Here is an 18,639-nt window from a genome sequence, read left to right on the forward strand (position 1 = left end):
AGCACTCAACTAAACAAGGCCCTGAGCAGCATGAATTATCCCTGCCTTGCACAGTGGCTGAGCCAGACAACCTGTGAAGGTCCCTCCCAACCTAAATTAGGCGGTGGTTCTCCGAAACACAGGCTGCCTTTCACGGCATTTCCACCACATCCCCACAGCTCACTGCAGCTGCTCTGGAAAGGGAGCTGCACAAAGGGTGAAGCTTACTATTGAGGAAGATACATGGTGGCAGGGGGAAACAGGTCAACAAAAGGGAGTGGGGGATGATCTGGATTGGGTTAGAAGAGAATCTCATCTAAAAGGAGCTGAAGACCAGCTGCTAGCTCAGTCGCACAAGCTGGGCTGGTTGCCAAGAGCGCCGTGCTCAGCTGAGCTGGAACGACAGAAAGGGAGGACTCAGCTGTAGGTTGGGTTTCAGCAAATACCACAGGCCCCCAAAAGTCTGGGAATTCATGATCTAGCCTGTACAGACATACCCTTCATACATGCACCACGGTCCTGCGTGCACTGACACAGCGCTGTACGTTAGAGGGACACAATTCCTCCCTTCCCTCCAACCCTAGCTGCAGGGGTGACTAAATGCATCTGTTCTAACTTCCTTTAAGATGAGAACAGTGAGAGTATCAGGGGAACTCCCGCCTGCTCTTGGTAAGGGTACATCTGCAATGAGACAGCTTTCAGTCCTGCATAAAAAAAATGAGCAAACTCGTCTTCATGGGGAGGTCAGAACGCAAACATTTCTCATACCTGAAAAACTCCCTTGGTGCAATGCAAAGAGCTCCAGCATTTACCCAGGAGGATCACAAATAACCAGATCTTCCTGAGATGCTCTAATCAGAGACCAGCCAAGAGGCATAGAGCCACCACTCTGGCATGACCCAGCACAACCTATTTCATACATGCCCCTCATGACACAACTCAAAAGCCTCCTTTCTGTGCCTTCAAGGGCAAATTCAGAGCCCCTGAACTAGCAACTCTTCTTTTTCAGCATCTCTTCAGTGAGCAGACATCACTCAACCTCCCTCCTGTCCACCTACAGAGCTGCCTTTGTGAGCAGGTGCTTTGGGTGTAAAGCATACAAATGCATAAGATTTGCAGCTTTATCAGTGAGGCCAAGCCAGGAAGGCAGTGAATGAGTCACTCCTGTATTGCCCGAAAGCTGCTGTGACAATGCTGCACTCCGTGAAAGATTTTCCAATGAAATCTGTTTTCATTCCCCTTTCCTGAATTGCCATGGACAGTTGTCCATGTACCCATCATGCCGGCTCCATTGCGGCAGTCCTTGCAGCCTGGTGCGGGGGGATCTCCAGCAGTGTGCACACACGCCACCTGCAAAGAGGACAGAGCATGCACACACGTGGGGGTCAAGCCCATGGCCTTACGATTAACCCAAAGTTGACTCAATTCTGTACTTTAAGCAAGAAGCAGATCTCAAGAAATTCACGGAGCTGACAGAGCAATGCACTGCTTTCTCCCAACTTCAGCAGTTAAAGAGTTCTTTAATCAGCAAAGCATCAAAATACATATATAATAATTGTGTAAGTTACTCAGTATTTTAAAACAAGGTGAGTTTCAAGGGTGACTGCAAACAGAGTACTTAAGAGCACATTTTTCTACCACTTTGACTTTCAGTTACTAAAATGTTCTTTTTCCAATAAAAGAGTGCAGCGAAGGCAGAGCTGTTCAGCATTCCCAACTACGTGAGTGCATTTGGAGTGGCCAAGAATAAACCCTACAAACACAGAGAATGAAACTGCAGTGGTTGCCCCAGCAGCGCCTGACTCTCTGCACACTGAATACACGGCCCCAGCATGGGTCAGCCAACTGCCTCAGCCCCAGAGCACAAAAGGGACTGGGGTACGGACACAGAGGCAGGTCTCCAGGAGGTTATTGGTGAGACGGAATGTGGATCCAGCTGTCTACAGAGACATAGAGACTAGCTGCACATAGATGTATAGCTGTGTACATAGATGTACAGCTGGATGATCCTCACAGGGACTGCAACCACGCCGATATCTGTTGGAGGGATGACACAGCAGTGCACAAGCAATTCAGGAGGTTCCTGGAACGCATCGATGAGAACTTCCTTCTCCAGGTGATAGAGGAGCCAACAAGGATTGGTGCTATGCTGGACCTTGTTCTCACTGACAAGGAGAGGCTGGTGGGGAGTGTGAAGCTCAAGGGCAGCCTTGGCTGCAGTGACCATGAAATGGTGGAGTTCAAGATCCTTAGGGCAGTGAGGAGGGAGCAGAGCAAGCTCCCTACCCTGGACGTCAGGAGAGAAAACTTCAGCCTCTTCAGGGATCTGTTTGGCAGAAGAGCATGGGATAAAGCCCTGGAGGGAAGAGGGGCCCAAGAAAGCTGGTTGATATTCAAGGATCACCTCCTCCCAGCTCAGGAGCCATGTATCCCAACAAAGAGGAAGTCAGGTAATGCCAGGAGGCCTGCAGGGATGAACAAGGAGCTCCTGGAGAAGCTCAAACATTAAAAGGAAGCCTAGAGAGGGTGGAAGCAAGAACAGGCAGCCTAGGAGGAATACAGAGAAACTGTCCGAGCAGCAGGGATCAGGTTAGGAAGGACAAAGCCCTGATAGAGATCCGGCTCCACAGAGACCTTAGAGCAGCCTCCCAGTACTTGAAGAGGCTACAGGAAAGGTGGGGAGGGACTCTTGATCAGGGAGTGTAGGGATAGGATGAGGGGTAATGGTTTTAAACGGAAAGAGGGGAGATTTAGATTAGATAGAAGGAAGAAATTCTTCCCTGTGAGGGAGGTGAGACACTGGCACAGGTTGCCCAGAGAAGCTGTGGCTGCCCCCTCCCTGGAAGGGTTCAAGGCCAGGTTGGACGGGGCTTTGAGCAACCTGGTCTAGTGGAAGGTGTCCCTGCCCATGGCATAGATGCCCATAGATGATCTTTAAGGTCCCTTCCAACCCAAACCAGTCTAGGATTCTGTGGTGGAACATAGTCTTTGGAAGGCAGGTAACACGCCTTATTACACCTGGTCCTCACTCAAAGTGCTGCAGTCACCAATTTCTGTCTCAGGACTGTGATAAAAGCACACACTGAGTTTCACACTAACTCTTGATTATTTTTAGGGGTTAGTATTTCAGGATACAGTGTCCATATATTTGATTGGGCCAACGGGCTTTGTTTCAAAGTTGACTGCATTGACACATATTTCATTTGAATGGTCCCACATCCTCAATCCCAGTTTCTCAGTACTGTCCTTTCAAGAGGTCACTGACAGCAGCAGGACAGGAACATACACAGCACAGCCATGCAACATCAGGCCAAGTGTCTGTCTAAAGCCAGTATCTCATTTCTAACAGAGGATGCCTGGCAATGGGTACAGAGTACAGGATCACTCGACAGTCATATCTCCCATGACTGAGTCATGGCATGGGCTATGAATAACTCGGAGGCTTCTTGTACCAGAGATGTCTTTGCATTTAAGGGTTCTACATCCATCGGATGATTTTTCTTCTAGGATATATCCAATTCATTTTTTAATCCAAGCAAACTTTTAGTATTCATAACTGCACATGACAAAGAGCTCCACAGCTGAAACACATGCTGTGTGACAAGCCACCTTCATCAGTTTGTCTCTAAACCTGCCATTTCCTGGGTTCACTTGCTTCTTGGGCTATGAGAGTGAACAGTTTTTCCCTGTCATCTTTATCCATGCCAATCCTGACTCTACAGATCTCTTCCATGTCCTTCCCACCATCTTCTCTTCCCACAAACACAGAAGGATCCACATCCAGCTGCTCAGTCCTTGGGCAGGAGCTGTTCCAGACCTCTCACCTGTGCTTGTGGTTTGCAGCATCTCCCAAAGTCCAGAAAATGCTCCACCAATCTAGACATCAGCTAAATATCTTCATCACGGTTTTGTGAACTGTCATTGGGGCTTGAAACACAACTTTTGTAAACTGTCAGATAGCAGGTTCCATCAAGAGAGAAGTCTCCACTATTACCAAAACCACGTAAGAGCCATTGGAGATGTGGGTAAGGAGACTGTCTGAAGAGACTGGGAAGAGGTGGAATTGCCCAATACCTTCCTGGACTTTCCTCCCAGTGCTGCCACAGTCCCAGTCCCAGTGCCACCGCCTGCACTGATCAGTCAGCCCAGAAGCTGTTCCCTCAGCATCACAAAGCTGAGGAATTCGGAAATACAAACTCCTCACCAGCATTCAGGCTGAATGCACAGCATTTGCAATTTGTGATCAGCTGCATGTACAACTGTGGTAGCAGCACAAAAACGATTAATAAAATCCATTTCAATTAAAATAAACAAATGAAAGAAAAAGCTTGTATATTGCAGATACTCTGGGAAAGTCATCTTCAAGAGCCCCATGCCAAAGCAAGGTCACAGTAACAGAACGAAAGCCAAATCCACTGTGGTGTGGGTCAGGTTGAGAGGGGGAGAGCACATTAAATTCCAAAGTCGGCACATGATCAAGAAAAGCTGCTTAGTGAAATCCACCGACCCAAACAGAGAAGGAGAAGCCTTGTACAGAAGCCTGACCATGCTCCTAAAACTGACAGGCATCTCAACTACATTCAGAAATTGCACAGTCATTTCAAAGACAGACCATCCTTCCATTTAAACAGACAGCTGAAGCTATTCCCATGTTGATTTTTTCTTCCAAAATTTCTATTTTACCAGCATTCCCATTTAAAATAACACTTTTTTTTTTCCCAAAAACATTCCAAACGCACCAAAACCCAACTTCATTCAATCCTACCACACAAACACAGATCATCTGCTTTTTCCACCAACAGTGCTCCTCTCCAGCACAGCATGTGCATGTTGTTATGGTCACCCCCAGGAGGTAACAGACATCAGGGCTATTCCGCTGCAATCCGATCACCACGTCCCATGGTCAGCCTCCAGCTGTCTTCCTCCATTTTTCAAACCCCTGTATCCACAGTGCCTGCTATGCAGAGTCCCAGGCAAGTACCTGAAGGGGTCTGCCCATGCAGCTGTTCTGGTGGAGGCACACTGACAGGTATCCAGGTGGAGACAGCAAAGAAACCAGGATGCTAAATGTGTTCTCCAGAGTGAGCGAGCCCGGGGGGACAGCAGGCTGCTGGCTGTGCCTCTCTCTCCACAAGGATTTCTGTTGGCACAGCAGGGAAAAGGCAGGAAGTCCAAGGAGAAGAGGAGCAGTGGGGTTTCAGTCTTGTGGCTGCCAATAAAACCATCTAGCATGGATCAGACCCAACAAGTTACAAATAATATCTCAAATATCAGGCATGAGCCAGACCTTTAAAACAAGCCAGATGGGGGCTGAGGGCAGGCAGGGACAGGGAAGGTGGAACAGGCCTGTGACCCTGCACTCTTGGAGAAACACAGCAACACTCAGTCTTCAGCTGAGACCACCACCATGTCCCACCCTAAGAAACTACCTCGGAAATGAAACGAGGCCGTCAGGACTGCCCTGGCAGCAGCCCTGTGCTGGGCTCTCCTGCTTTCCCGACCCTTGCTGCTGAGTTCGGTGGCGATGCCGTAAGGCTTTGCAGACCCACAGGCTGCCAAGCAGAAGCTGGAGTCTGAGCACCCCAGGCACCTCTGAGCACCCCAGGCACCTCTGAGCACAAGTCTGGCAGCGAGCTAGGCAGAGACACTGCCCCTTCAGCCCTGCACAGCAGGGAGCTGGCAGGACCACCATTCCCACACACTACCCACTGCCCCTCTCACTGCCTTCTGCCAAGCACAAGCTCTACTTGAGCGTTGGTGGAGACTGATGCTGCCTACAACAGCCTGCACCACACCACACAGGCAACACTTCCCCAAGGCCCTGCCTTCCGCTTGCAAGCAAACCAATCTGACAGCTAGCTGCTGCCCAAAGAGCAGTCTCGCCTTACTCCAGTGAGCCACTTCAAGGTGTTTTACCAGCACAAAACTAACCCTAGTAAATTATTTCCTGTTGGTCTGGCATCCTGAAGAGGCTCAGACAATTTCAGATAAACTGTGCAACCTGAGAGAGGAAGGGTAGGACCAGCCTATTCAGTGATAGCTCAGCATGATAGCAGCTTAGCTGAAACATCAAACTACAGCCCAAGCCTTTGTCCCCGGCCCATGTAAAACAGTGCTCCTCCAACCCCAGCCTAGCAGATCAGTGCTCAGGGAACTGCATTTGCCCCCACCAACACACATGCAGCACACTGAGCCCCTGCACTCTCCTCTGGAGAGGGACCAGACAGGAGGACTGGGCAATAGCTGACCTCTTCTTAATAGACAAAGCTCTCCTGCAGGCCAGTGTGGCACACTGGAAAGGCCTGTCCCTACCCAAATTGTCTTTTAGACTTTATGTTGAAGTAGAACATGGAAGAAATGGATCTGGTGTAGTGAAAGCCTTTGCGCAGGCTCCAATGGAAGAAGCCTTCGCCTTGTAGAGAGTGAATTAAAAGGCACACAATCTTCCTCCTCAGAATTTTCTTTTCAACCAGTGTTCTAGAAAGAGCTAGAACAGGAGCTACATGCTCAAGCATGTAGCCATAAAACCAGCATGCAAGTAGATCATGGAAAAGCAGCATGCAAGCGCCACCACAGAACTGTGCCAGCAGGAACCCTTCAAGGCGGGGTGAATGCTATGGGGAAGCTCTTTAACTTCTGCGGCTACCCAAGCAACCAAGGCAGTGCTGAGGGATCTCACCATGAACCACTTCATTTAATTAGCTGAGAAATTCCAGTGGAAACTTCCTGGCTTGGAAGAGGCCAGGCAGACCCCTAAACAGGAAACCGGAAGCTACATTACAAAAAGCCAAGGTTTGGATTTCATGCAAAGCCTTGAGGAATGATACTGGTATGCAAGAGGCACACCGAGAGTGAAAGCTTCAACTGGGACCCACTGAACTTGCAGAAGGTTCAGCTATACACAGAGCCAGAGGGTTTTAAATATAGGTAATAAAAACATCTGCCAGTGAAGCCTGAATATATGTGTGCCAATCCCATGATCAGGAAACCAGGTCTGATGTCCCTTTGAGGAACTGATTTTCTTGATTTTCAGAAAGATGTGGGTCATGATGGAAATCAACTATAAATCAGCTCCTACTGGAACACCAGCATTAAAAGCTTTCAAAGCAGCTTCACATGGGACCCGAAGGGTATCCAGGTCTGCTGCCCTCATACAGAAGAGAGGAAAACCAGGGAGCTCAAAAAACTCTTCTGAGGCCTGTTAATCCCCGGATCTGTAGTTGAACTTCTCCAAATGCAGGTTAAAAGATGACCCCAAACTGCAACCTGCAAACACTCACACAGGCAACAGACTCTGATCTGCAAGGTACCACCTTTGTTGCGGGAGACAAAAGGCACAATAGTAACAAGAATACAGAAGCCAATACTCAAAATTCAAGTTATAAAGATGTCACGGCCACTTGAAAGAGAAGCAAGCCAACAGAAGCAGCAGTGCCCCCAGCCCTCTGTGTTGCCCCCCTCCTCGTGCTGGCATGAGCATCCCCGCAGCTGTTGGGTGATCCACACTGGGAACCGACCCACATTAGCTCAGCAAAGAAAACGGTTTGTTCCAGCCCAAGCTCCTTCCCTGATCCAAGTCACCACATGGCTCCACAAACACTTGTGCCAGCAGAAGGAAAGGGGAAGAAGCAGGAACAAAAAGAGCAGCAGCTGGAGCCAGACAACTGGACTGCTTCTCAAGGCAGCGCAGTTTAAAGCAATCATGAAAACACAGCCAAAAACTCACACCTGTAGCACTGTGGGAAGCTAACAATTATCACAAGGAAGGTGGTGGGTTCTGCATCTCTTGAGGCTTAAATAACTTCTGAGAAGTGCCCTCAGTGCAGGTGTTGAGTGCAGCAGGAATAAAATACTACCATATCACCAGAGGCAGAATTTTTGGTGGGGTCATTAGAAGGGAAAACACCCACACCACCCACAGATTTCTCTAGAGCTGATGGCCAAGCCTCACACATGGGCAGCTTCCACAGAAAGGTTCCCAAGGGATGAGATTTCCCTGCCCACCTATGGCCTGTGGCACCCACAAAGCAACTAGGCGGAAGGGAGCCCAGTAGAGCAGGCTGGGCTCTGTCAGAGGGGCTGCCTTTTCCATCTCCTAAGCATGTGTGACCCAGATGACAGAAGCAGGTTCACAGTGCTGGCCAGCACGCCTGCGCCCCAGAGCCCCCACGGGGCCCAGGCGATGAGCACTCAGCATCCAACTCCTCCTTCTGGAGTAAACCCAACATAGAGCCACCTACAACCTACCTAGACAAGGAGAACAGTCTGAGCATAAAACATAACCAACAAAGAGGGGGGAGCAGTGGAAAACCTTCTGGAGTAATTTGGCGTCTTCACCCTGTTGGTGTTTCTCTGTGAACACACCCTGCAGCTTTGCGCAGAGAACGCTGACCTGCCACCACACGCAATAGCCACATTTCCCGCAGCCACATCCCAATACTCTGGTCAGAGCACGCCACTTATAGGCTACGTCTGGGCATGGACTGGGGACGATATCTGCTAACAGCTCCAGCGACAGGACGCCCAGCACAGGGGGCGAGAAGCCAGCACTGACCAGCACTCCCATTCCCTAGGGAAGCCGGTAGAGTCAGCACTGCCTGGTCCTCAGAAGGAGCTGGTTTCCACCTAGAGATCCGCTACCAGCTACCAGATGGCTGATGCATCTCAGCATGCCTATGCAGGGAGCCAGGATACTACCGCTGGTCCAGTGCCACAGTGAACGTCGCCAGAATGGATAACAAGCATAATCACATTAACAACTCAAATATTAACAATTCCAATTATAAACAACTGACTGCCAGCATTGGAAGTGTATCCAGAGGAAGGATCATCTATGCAAGCCTTGTTCATGCACCCTATTCAACGAGTGCCTGTTGGGCTGGCAGTGCCTGTCCTGAGCCAGCAGAGCCCTTCGCTCTGGGGTCCCCAGCAGCCTCAAAGCACAGTTGTGTCAGTACTCTGCCTGGGTCCACACGTTCTTCAGCTCGTCCTTAACAAAGAAGCAGGAAAGAGTGATCACAGAAACTATTTTAGTACACATTTAACTCACTGCAACAATTCAATGGGGCTCCAGAAGACCCTGTTTCGGAATTATTTTCATTACTAGTAAAACAGATGCACTGTAAAGTACTGGCTGATCCACAAGTACCATGGACACAGTCACTGCCTCAGTTGTACACCAAGGTAAGATTCACAAAAATGCTTTTGTCAGCACAGCCGTGACCACACATTAGAAAACAAAAGACAAACCCAACAAAATCCTACCACTTGTATTTTAATAAAGGTATAATTTTTCATTCAAACTCTGCATTCGTTTTTTCTACCAGCTTTCATATTCATCAGGAGTACTGTAAGGGTCCAGGATGCAAGGAAAGCTAGGAACACAGCACTGGTATGACTCTCAAGACAGCAATAAACACTGGCTCTGGTTGCTTTTGGAATAGCTGCTGCCCATGCACCCACCTCAAGAGCAATTTTCTTGGTAAAGTAATGCCTCTTAGTGATTACAACATTGTTCGTTTAGAAAATATGACATCAATAAACAATTGATGGAAAAGCAACTGCCAAAATTAGCAACCTCCCCTAAAAAGATCACAATACCCCAAACCAAAAATTATGTTAGACCAAAATCCACTCAACCTCTATGGCAAAGACTCTCAGTACTAAAAGCAGCTAAGAATCACTGTTTGTTGTGCTAAATAAAAACGCCTCACTGGCAAATGAAATCAAAACTGCCACAAATGACAACATTTCCTATGGAAAGTTACATAAAACCACGTTGAATAGCAATCTAAAAAAATCTTAGAGGAAATAACAATAACAAATGCTGGAGCCACCAGAAGACAGAATTTATATTCGGGAAGGATGGAAGCCACAGCATCTGAGCCATTCAGGCCAGCTTTCTTTGCACGTTCCTTTGAAATTCAGAGCATCCTCACACACCTGCTTTCTCCAACACAATCATAGTTCTGTTCTCCTAGAAACAACGGAGAGAACAAGCCTGCATCCACCAACAATGCCCACAGCAATGCAGCCCAATGGACCCTTCAAAGGAACAATTAAATAGCCAAGGATTCGGAGCAGAGCTGGTTCAGCTGAAGCTGCTCTCCCTAAGTATTAGCTGATTTAGCCAGGGGGACACAGCCTGCCACTCTGCTGCTCTAACTTCTACTCTTGGCAGTGCTCGACAGCCAGCCACGCACCATCTCCTGCTCTGTCTAACTGGAAAGCACTTGCAGGAAGAGTTTGTCTTGGGCTGCAGGTGTGTGTACACATGTGTACGTTCACATGTGCTCAATGCACCCACCCATTTATAAAGCAAATAGAAATAATCATAATTCTAACTTTGTTTTAGCAGAAAAAATTAAAAATCTAAGTGAACCGTAATTCTTCAATCTGAATGAACAGCACATTCTCTCTCACTGTTCTCCCTGAAATTACAAACCCAGAGCAGTCAGAGAAGAGGAAGGTACGCTCACACTTTTTGGCAAAACAACTCAGCCTGCTGTGTTCTACAGTTCACTTTAAAGCATTGGGCTCTGAACTCAAGCGACAGAGAAATGTGCCTCCCGTGTGCTGATTGCTCCAGGGCAGTAACTCCTGAAATACAGAAGCGGTATTCGTCAATCCAGCCATCTGAGCCTTCAAGATTTTAAAATTCAAGCTGTTATAACTTTCATGGAGTCAAAGCCACGTAAGTGCCAGACCTGTAGAACAGTAAAAGCAGCATCCTGCACAGCTTCAGGATGACCTCATACGGATTGTTCCTTTTTAAAGGAAAAAAAACCTTCAAAGCAGGGCTTGCTGCTGACCAGCAGAGCAAGGGGCTGTCTCTCAGCAAAGTGGAAACAGGAAGGGGAGGAGGCGGCAAAGGTAGGCTTTCCAGAAAAGGCAAGATCAGGCATGTCTCAATATTTCTTCTACCCCTGGGAAGGCTGTACTACGCCAGGGAAGTATTTTGCAATGATACTTCTTAGTTCACTGAGAAGAAATTACATTTCCTTTAATAATCACTGTGTTTTAGAGATGCTCTGATTACTAAGGCAAGATCTGTTTGTTGCTAAAGGCCCCAGAATTTCAGACCACATCTGCTGCTCAGGTCTACATCGCGATAGTTTTAACTAGTTTAATGGTACGCAAAAAGCTTTAGTTATATTTGAAACTAATGGTGTATCTGCATAGTTGAAGAGTGCACCCAAAGGAAATAACAAGCCTTATGTCAATCTGACATTTGCTGTCTCTGCAGCAAACAGAGCACACAACCGACGAAACCTGCGCTCTATAGCTTTGGGACATTTAACAGTTAAGGTTAACAGAAGAATAAGCTCTCTGCCTTCACCAAGCAGCAAACAGCCACTGTTATTCAAAAGGATTTGACCATAGTTTGGATGACTTGTTCAAAAACTCAGCTACTAATTTGCTCGTTGTGGCATCATCCCAACACACATGAAAAAAACCCCACTTCCTCATTGCTACAGCCGCATGGACTGAAACATGAGAGATGTGATCTTAAGTGGGCTTCAACCAGTCCTGGACAGCAGCTGGATGAGCAGGACCAAAAAAATGGAGCAAGCAGTCGGAAACCCCTGAAGTTCAACTCACAAAGGACACAACAATAAGGCAATCTCGGCACAGACACAATTTCCACAGCTCCCTGTGGAAACCTCACCCTCTCAAGGTTGCCCCTAGACCTTCCCAATGGCCCAGTCAAGCCTGCCTGTGAAAACAGAGAGGTTGGCACAAGCCCTGCCCGCCCCATGCAGTGTTGGAGTGAGGGTCTCTACGGCTCCATGCATGCAGGCCTGGATGGCAAAAGCACACATCACACACCAAATCAGTTTGGGGTTCTTCAAGGACACAGAAACAGAGTTGCCAGCATGACCATGGGAAAATCTGTCTAATAGACCCATTTCCTTCCAAGGTTAAATCTTGCCTGTTGCCTCCCTAATCTCTTGGGACTAATAGCTGCAGGGCTAGGACTGTCCCTTCTAAATATTTTTCTATTACTTGCATGGTGGGTGCTGACCCAGAGGGATTCACTTGACACCAGTGGAGTGAGGACACAGGTCCTGATGCCCATTCAATTCAACTGGTTTGTCTACTAGTACTGACCAAGGCAAAAAATAAACCAACAAAAGGATTAAAAAAAAAAAAAAACAGAGAAAACTAAACAACCAAACACAAACCTAAAAAACACTCCACCATGGGGGAGACAACTAACCTGCATGACCCTGAACACCAGGGCTTGCCTTCCTGTGAAAAAAGAAACCATCTTCACTCTACTTTCCAGCAGCACTGGGACGTATTACCCATGACCCAGACATAAGTCCCACTAAATTCAGGTTGCAGCACCCTCAGCACACGTTGAGACGTTGTCAGACTCTCGGCAGAGAGGATGCAACACAGCTCCCTGAGCAGGCAGGCAACACATACATTCTGTGGGTTACTTAAAACTACAAGAAGTACATACCCAGCAGCAGGCAGGCAACCTTACAATAACAGCGTGAGAGCTGCACCTTTCACGTCCGTTTCGTTCCAACTAGATGATGAGAAAGTTTGACTTGGAGCCCAGCACCTCTTCAGCTGAAAGGAAACTAATCCACGTCTTAGCTCAGGGAAAGTGTTAAGGAAGGAACCCATCCTCAAGTTTTAAGTATTTCTACTGAAATGGGTCATATACCGGCAATGCAGGTGGCTGCAGGAACAGCAATTAATAGAAATGTCATGTTGGGTCACAATTAATGCTGGAACCTCCGAGAAGGGTGCATGGTCTCCATGGCATGCCAAAGACTCCAGAGATAACAAAGGAAGAAAGGTAGTAACCACAAGGGAAGAATCTTATCAAAGACTGTTCTGCTGGATAAAAGCTCTAGAGATACAGATAGAAAAACAGCAGGATCTGCAGCTCACAGCCAGTCCCACTCAGCAGGCAGCATCGCCAGCAGCACACGGGGTGCTCTGCCAACCTAAAAGGTGCTGGATGCACTGAATGGAAGAGGAAAACAACCCAGGACTCCTGGTCATGTTGCCCATCTCAGGCCTTCAGCCCTAACCAGGCTCTGTTTGCACTGCAGAAAGATCCGACACACTGAATGGAATCAAATCTTTACTAATTATATCTGAGCATGTGGGCTCTGTGCCCAGAATAAACTGTCCTATCATGCCACACTCAGCAGACCCTGCCTCTTTCAGGGGAACATGCCGGGACTTGCTGGCTACTCTCTGGGGCCGGATTCCAGAGGAACAGGACTGATGACCCCAAAAGGAATTCCCATTCCTGCCTCCCGACCTCGCTCAGCTGCAGCCTCGTTGCAGTCCCTGCCACGAAAGTGAAACGAGCCATCTGCCAAGTCCAGTGACGAGGCGCTGGCCCTCTCCGAGGGACCTAACTCCTGACTGAGGTGACACGTCAGGGCCACGCACTCTCAGCACTGAGCCACAGGAAGGACGAGCTTGCTGGAGAAGAGGTGCCTGCTCTGCAGGCAAGCAGCGCTCTCCGCATTCAAAGCTCGTCACCCTGGCTGAAGCCTACCCAGCGCAGAGCAAGACATTCCTGAGACTGAGGCCAGCCCTTGGCTTTCCTCAGAACCTGAAAAGCCAGTTTGTAGGCAGATCTCTTGCAAGTGTATTGCTTAAAAAAAAAAAAAAAAAAAAAAAAGGCCTGTCATGGTGGGAAGTCCCGGAGCAGAACTAGTTTTGTGGGAGTTGCTTTTACGCTGCACAGCATTAACCTCCTTTCATGGGAACGCACAGAAGCGGGCACACCGCTGACCCATGAGCACACGTGAGAGCCGCTGCCTTCCAGGGGGGACTCAGGACAAATGAGCACAGAGACCATAACGAAGCTCGTTCCCCTGTTCCAAACCCACAGCACCTCTTGGGAGGCTGGCAGGGTCCCAGCTCAGGAATGGCACAGGCTCCCCACGAGCCCACACAGACAGTGGAGACCTAGGCTGCCCAGCGGTAGCCACCAGGATCTAAGGACACAAGAGGGATGCAGCAGGAGGGAGGGATGATAGCTGTTATTAGAGCAAGAGAGGGTTTAAAAAAAAGGCAGACAAGCTTTCAGGCATGCAAGGCCATTTGTAAAGTCCTTTTAACAATCAAAACTTGATAGCAGGAAGTATCTGAAAGTTCACCTGTTTCTTCCAACTACATTGACCAATCTAACAGGAGTTATCACCTCCTCTTGCAAACCCTGCACCACTGAGAGGGAAGAGCTAGAGAGCAACATCTATTCCCACACGAGGGAAAAGCCAGTTCTGCTTCCAGGGGTCTGCTCCCCAGCTTGTCCCAAGTGGGCCCTTTTTACCCCTGTGGCCATGGCACAAAGGCAGCTACTTGTCTTTGCTCCTCTATCAGCATTACTGCAGTTAACACCCTGTGCTCCTTCCTTGCCCCATGCTTCATGCAGAACCGCCTTTGGCTTTGCTACCTTATCCCTTCCCATTACGTGTGACTATTTTTTCCTTTACTGCAGAATGCACAGCTTTCTTCCCAGAGGAAATTCGCAGCCATGGGGACAAAAACAGGAAGAAAGGAAACAACTTCCTGCTTGCTCCGAGCCCAGCCTGGAGACATCCCTGACCAACCCTGTGCACCTCTCCGTGAAGCCAACCTGCAAGAGAATCAGCAGCCAGAACCGAGTGGTGCACAAGGACAAGCACCGGCTAAAACTCATTTGTGCTGCCGCTCACCTCTCCTGAGTTACATGGGAGAAAAGCACGAGTCAGAATAGGCACAAGGGGCACTTTGGCGCTTGTGCTACGACCCGGGAAGGACAGGCTGCTCTCTGAGGAGCCCGAAAGGACTCAGCACTGGTGCAATCCTGCGAAAGCTTTGCTCAGGCTCATGCTGGGCTGCTGTGATCCCCTGCTTCATGCCAGCAGCGCAGAGTGTGAAAAGTCAGTTGAGGGACTCGATCCAGAGGAAAACGAACGAAGCTTCACGTGTAAAAAGGGATGTGTTTTCCACCGGTTCAGCTCACAAAGAGGCTGCCAAAACCCCCGTGCCAGCATCAGCGGAGGGGTGGGTGGGAACGCGTGGCAGGAGATGGGGGTGGAGGGGCCTTTCAGCTCCAGCGTGGACTTGGATCAGCTGAAACGAGCCGTGAACGCGCCCCTTCACCTACGGCCGAAAGGTCCCCGAGCTCCCGACGTCCAAAGAACCGCGGCCAAGCCGGACCCCGGCCCGAGATCCCGCAGATCCAACGCTGCTATTTCTGCCTGTCACTGCCAGGGCCGGGGCTCCCCCCTACCTGAGCCACCGGGCCTCGAGCGAAGGCCGCCCCCCCCCCCCCTCACCGCGCCTCACCTCACGGGGGCGGGCGCCCATTTTCTGAGGGCTGGCAGCGGTCGGGGCCGCCACCTCAGGGCGCCGGCCTTGCCCCGCGCTCCCGCCGAGGGCCGCTCCCCGCCCGGCTGAGGCGGCGCGACCGCGCCGCCTCAGCCGGGCAGGGAACGGCCCTCGGCGGGGGCTGCCCCTCACGGCCGGGCCGCCAGCAGGGGGCTGCCGAGCCGCGGCGGAGGCGGCCGGGCCGCGGGACGGCACCGGGACGGAGCCCGCAACTCACGTGTGCGCCCTGCCCCGGGGCAGCCCCCCCCGCTCCCCGCCGCCTCGTCGTGTCGTGCCCCCCCCGCACACCCCCGCGGTCCGCACTCACCGTGAAGGCGGGTGAAGCGCAGCGGCGAAGCGCCGCTCGGGCCGGGCTACCCCCCAGTGCGGCTTAAGGGACCGGCGCCGCCGAGCTCGGCCCGCGGAGGGCGCGGAGACTCCTCCCCCGTGCCAGGGGCCGGCCGGCCGGGCACGCCATTCACAGCCGCGGCATGCAAATGGGAGACGGGAACCGAGCGGGGTTCGGCGGCGGGAGTCCCGCCGGGGAGCTGCCAGCGCCCGCGGCCGCGGGACGACGCATCCCGCCGCCCTGACTCACGGTGCAGGAATGCGCCGCGCCGGGCGGAAGCCACCGGCCCGCCCGCGGCCCCCGCAGCGCGGCCCCCGTGGCCCCGGCCTGGAGCCCCCGCCTCCCCGCCGCCGTGCCGGGGTCCGCCTCGGGGGTGGCCGTCGCCCTTCGAGGCGTGCAGCCGCCGAGCTGCAGCGACGGCGCTCGGCTCCCGGTCCCGTTAGCCCCGGGCCCGCGGGGTGCTCCCGCGGCTGCTGGAAGCTCTGCTTCCCCGCAGCTCCCGTCTCCGACAGCAGCTGTGCCCGGGGGGGCTGGGGGGAAGCCCCGTGTGGGGAGCCCCGGGGCCGGGGGTCACTCTCGCAGGGCCGGCCCGAAGGCTCAGCGGAGGGGACGGGCACAGCTGAGCTGCCGGGGCCCAGCCAGGCCTTCGTGGGCCCCATGGCCACCCACGGGAGCCCTCACGGCTGAGCCTCTCGCAGGGCTGGCGAGCGCTGCCCTCGCACGGGACAGCTAACGCCTGCCTGGGCTGCTCCCAGTCACGTCACTCTCGCTTGCTGTTTCACTGTCCTTTACCTGCTCCTTGCCTCGGTTCTCCCCACACACACGCTTAGGCCTGTGTTTCCCATCAAGTTCTTCACACCTCCTCCTCCAGCCATGTGGTTAGCGTATCATCCCTTCCCTAAGCTGTTTCTTTCCTCCCAGCTTAAACACTTCCCCCTTCTGGATGGTATCCTCTCACCTCGATTGCTCAGCCATCCTCGCCTTTGTCCTGGGACGGTTGCCGAAGATTTCTCCATCCATCCTCTCCGGAGCAGCGGTCAGCATGTATTGCTCACGCAGAGCTTTGCTAGAGCTCCAGCAAGGCCTGCGGCACGCGCATCCCTCCTCAGCAGGTCCCCAACCCACAGCTGCAGATGATTTTAATATTAGTAATAACTGGGGGGGTGCATACTCCTTGCCATCTTACTGCGTCTTCCCCGCCAACCCGCGTGCGATAGCGATTGAGGCGAGCGGGGAGCTGCTGCTGCCGGGGCCGGCGCTCCCTGCGACGGGTGAGCTCATCGGCACCGCACCCACCCCTGCGCGTGCCCACGCGCGGCAGCCGCGCTTCGAAGGCAGCCCCCCGGAGAGCCCTGCTAACTACATTGCGTCTCGTTAGCTAATGAGCAAACGCGGATCAGCCTCAGCTAGTCCTGGCCGAGGTGGAGACCAAATTGCACGCGGAAACCTGAGCGTCCGCAAAGCTCCACAAAGCTTAACAGGCACAAATTATTTTCAGATGTTTCTACCACATAAACAAGGAGAAGAACTGTCCAGTAATGAAACAGAGCAGAGATGAACTTGCAGGGCCCTTTAGCGTCTCCCAGGAGGAACGCTCTGGAGTCGGAGTGTGACTCTGACCCACCCCTGCTCTTTCTTAGCCTCCTGCCAACAGTATGTGCGTTTTGCAAGAAAAACAAAGCTCTGTCACTGGAACATGATTTCTTGCAGACCGCACTGCTAACCCCATCCCACAAGATCTTGTTCCCTCAGTGCTTCCCAGCCCAGCCCCCCCAAGCCTGTGGGGTGCAAGTCTTTCACCCAACAGCAGGCATCTGCACTTAGTTGGACAAAATCTACCCTCTTGGTCAAGAATATGCCCTCCTTGCTCCCATCGCCACCCAGGGTGTTTCTCCTTCAGTGCACTGAGTCCTATCAGCCTCAACCACAGGGGACAGGGTGACTGAAGGCCAGCTCCTGACTGCTGCTCTCTCGAGCATGAGCTGGTGCACGGCAGCAGTTTGGTGCTGAGGATGCACCAGTCCTGGTCTGGAGCAGGTCATCCAGCCCAGCAGCCTTGTTTGTTTTCTCCCCCATGAATGCTTGCAGGGAGTACTTCTGTTTGAAACGTGGCCTCTGAGGACCAGCTGAAGGAGAGCTCTCTTCTGGTGCTTGTTATGTTTAGCATTAACATGTGATTACATGAAGTTGCTTCGTTCTTCTCTGCTGGAAACTGGAATTTCCTCCCTTCTGCTTGAAACCCATGAGAAACTGTGATCTTGCCACAAGACATGGTTAAGACCCAATGAAATAGATATCCATCAGCATGTGAAATGCAGCACTTTTACTGCTGCAGCTCGCTTAAACTGCTCCTTCAAAGCCGGGTGAGCCACACGCCTGCCCACTTACAGCTGGGCACTGGTGGGTCTGCACCAACCAGGAGCGGTGCAGAACGGCCCAAGGGTACTTCACACGTATGTTCAATGCCTCGTCTTCATCAGCACCCCACGGTTCTCCCTCCTGCACACACATCTGTATGCAATGCTCCTCGGAGCACTGATCCTGTGTCATCAAATATTAAATCAGGCTGCACCTCCGAGCGGGCAAATGGTGGTGTTGGCATGTGCTCACAGCCACCGCTGGGACACGTGGCACCAGGGAGGCGTGCGATGCTCCAAGCCAGGGCAGCCCCTTTTCCTTTACCTTCTTATAGCCTGCATGTGTTGCCTAACAGTTATGTGAGGACAGCTGGGACACACCAGGAGCACAGAAGTCTATTTTTATCTGAACCGCTGGTTATCTAGACCGATGATTTGATTTTGAGCTGCTCTGTTCAGGGTTTAGGCCAAGAAAGCATCCCAGTATCCGGCAAGCACAGCGGAGAGCATCAGATTGCAGCCTTCGCAGGGGAAGCAGAGCTCCCCTTGCCTTCTGGAAATACACAGGCTTTGCAGTGCCTCCTGTGCTGACATGAAGCAGCGGCGCAGCCCTGGCAGCTG

The 18,639-nt window shown here is 51.5% G+C and overlaps 1 protein-coding gene across 3 annotated transcripts in view; it reads right to left on the reverse strand.

Moving 5' to 3' along the window:
- The window catches only part of RHBDF1 (rhomboid 5 homolog 1), a 38,762-nt gene extending 22,990 nt beyond the window's left edge, over positions 1-15,772 (reverse strand). For 2 of the 3 annotated variants that reach the window (XM_074885812.1, XM_074885810.1), the window contains exon 1: positions 15,641-15,772. The gene's annotated coding sequence lies outside the window, so the exon portion shown is untranslated. Of the gene's footprint in view, positions 1-15,291; positions 15,381-15,640 lie in introns of those variants that run through there. The other variant, XM_074885811.1, reaches the window with a different exon arrangement.
- Between the last annotated feature and the right edge of the window lie 2,867 nt (positions 15,773-18,639).

This window comes from Strix uralensis, chromosome 16, assembly GCF_047716275.1.
Source record: "Strix uralensis isolate ZFMK-TIS-50842 chromosome 16, bStrUra1, whole genome shotgun sequence".
In the NCBI taxonomy this organism is placed as follows: domain Eukaryota; kingdom Metazoa; phylum Chordata; class Aves; order Strigiformes; family Strigidae; genus Strix; species Strix uralensis.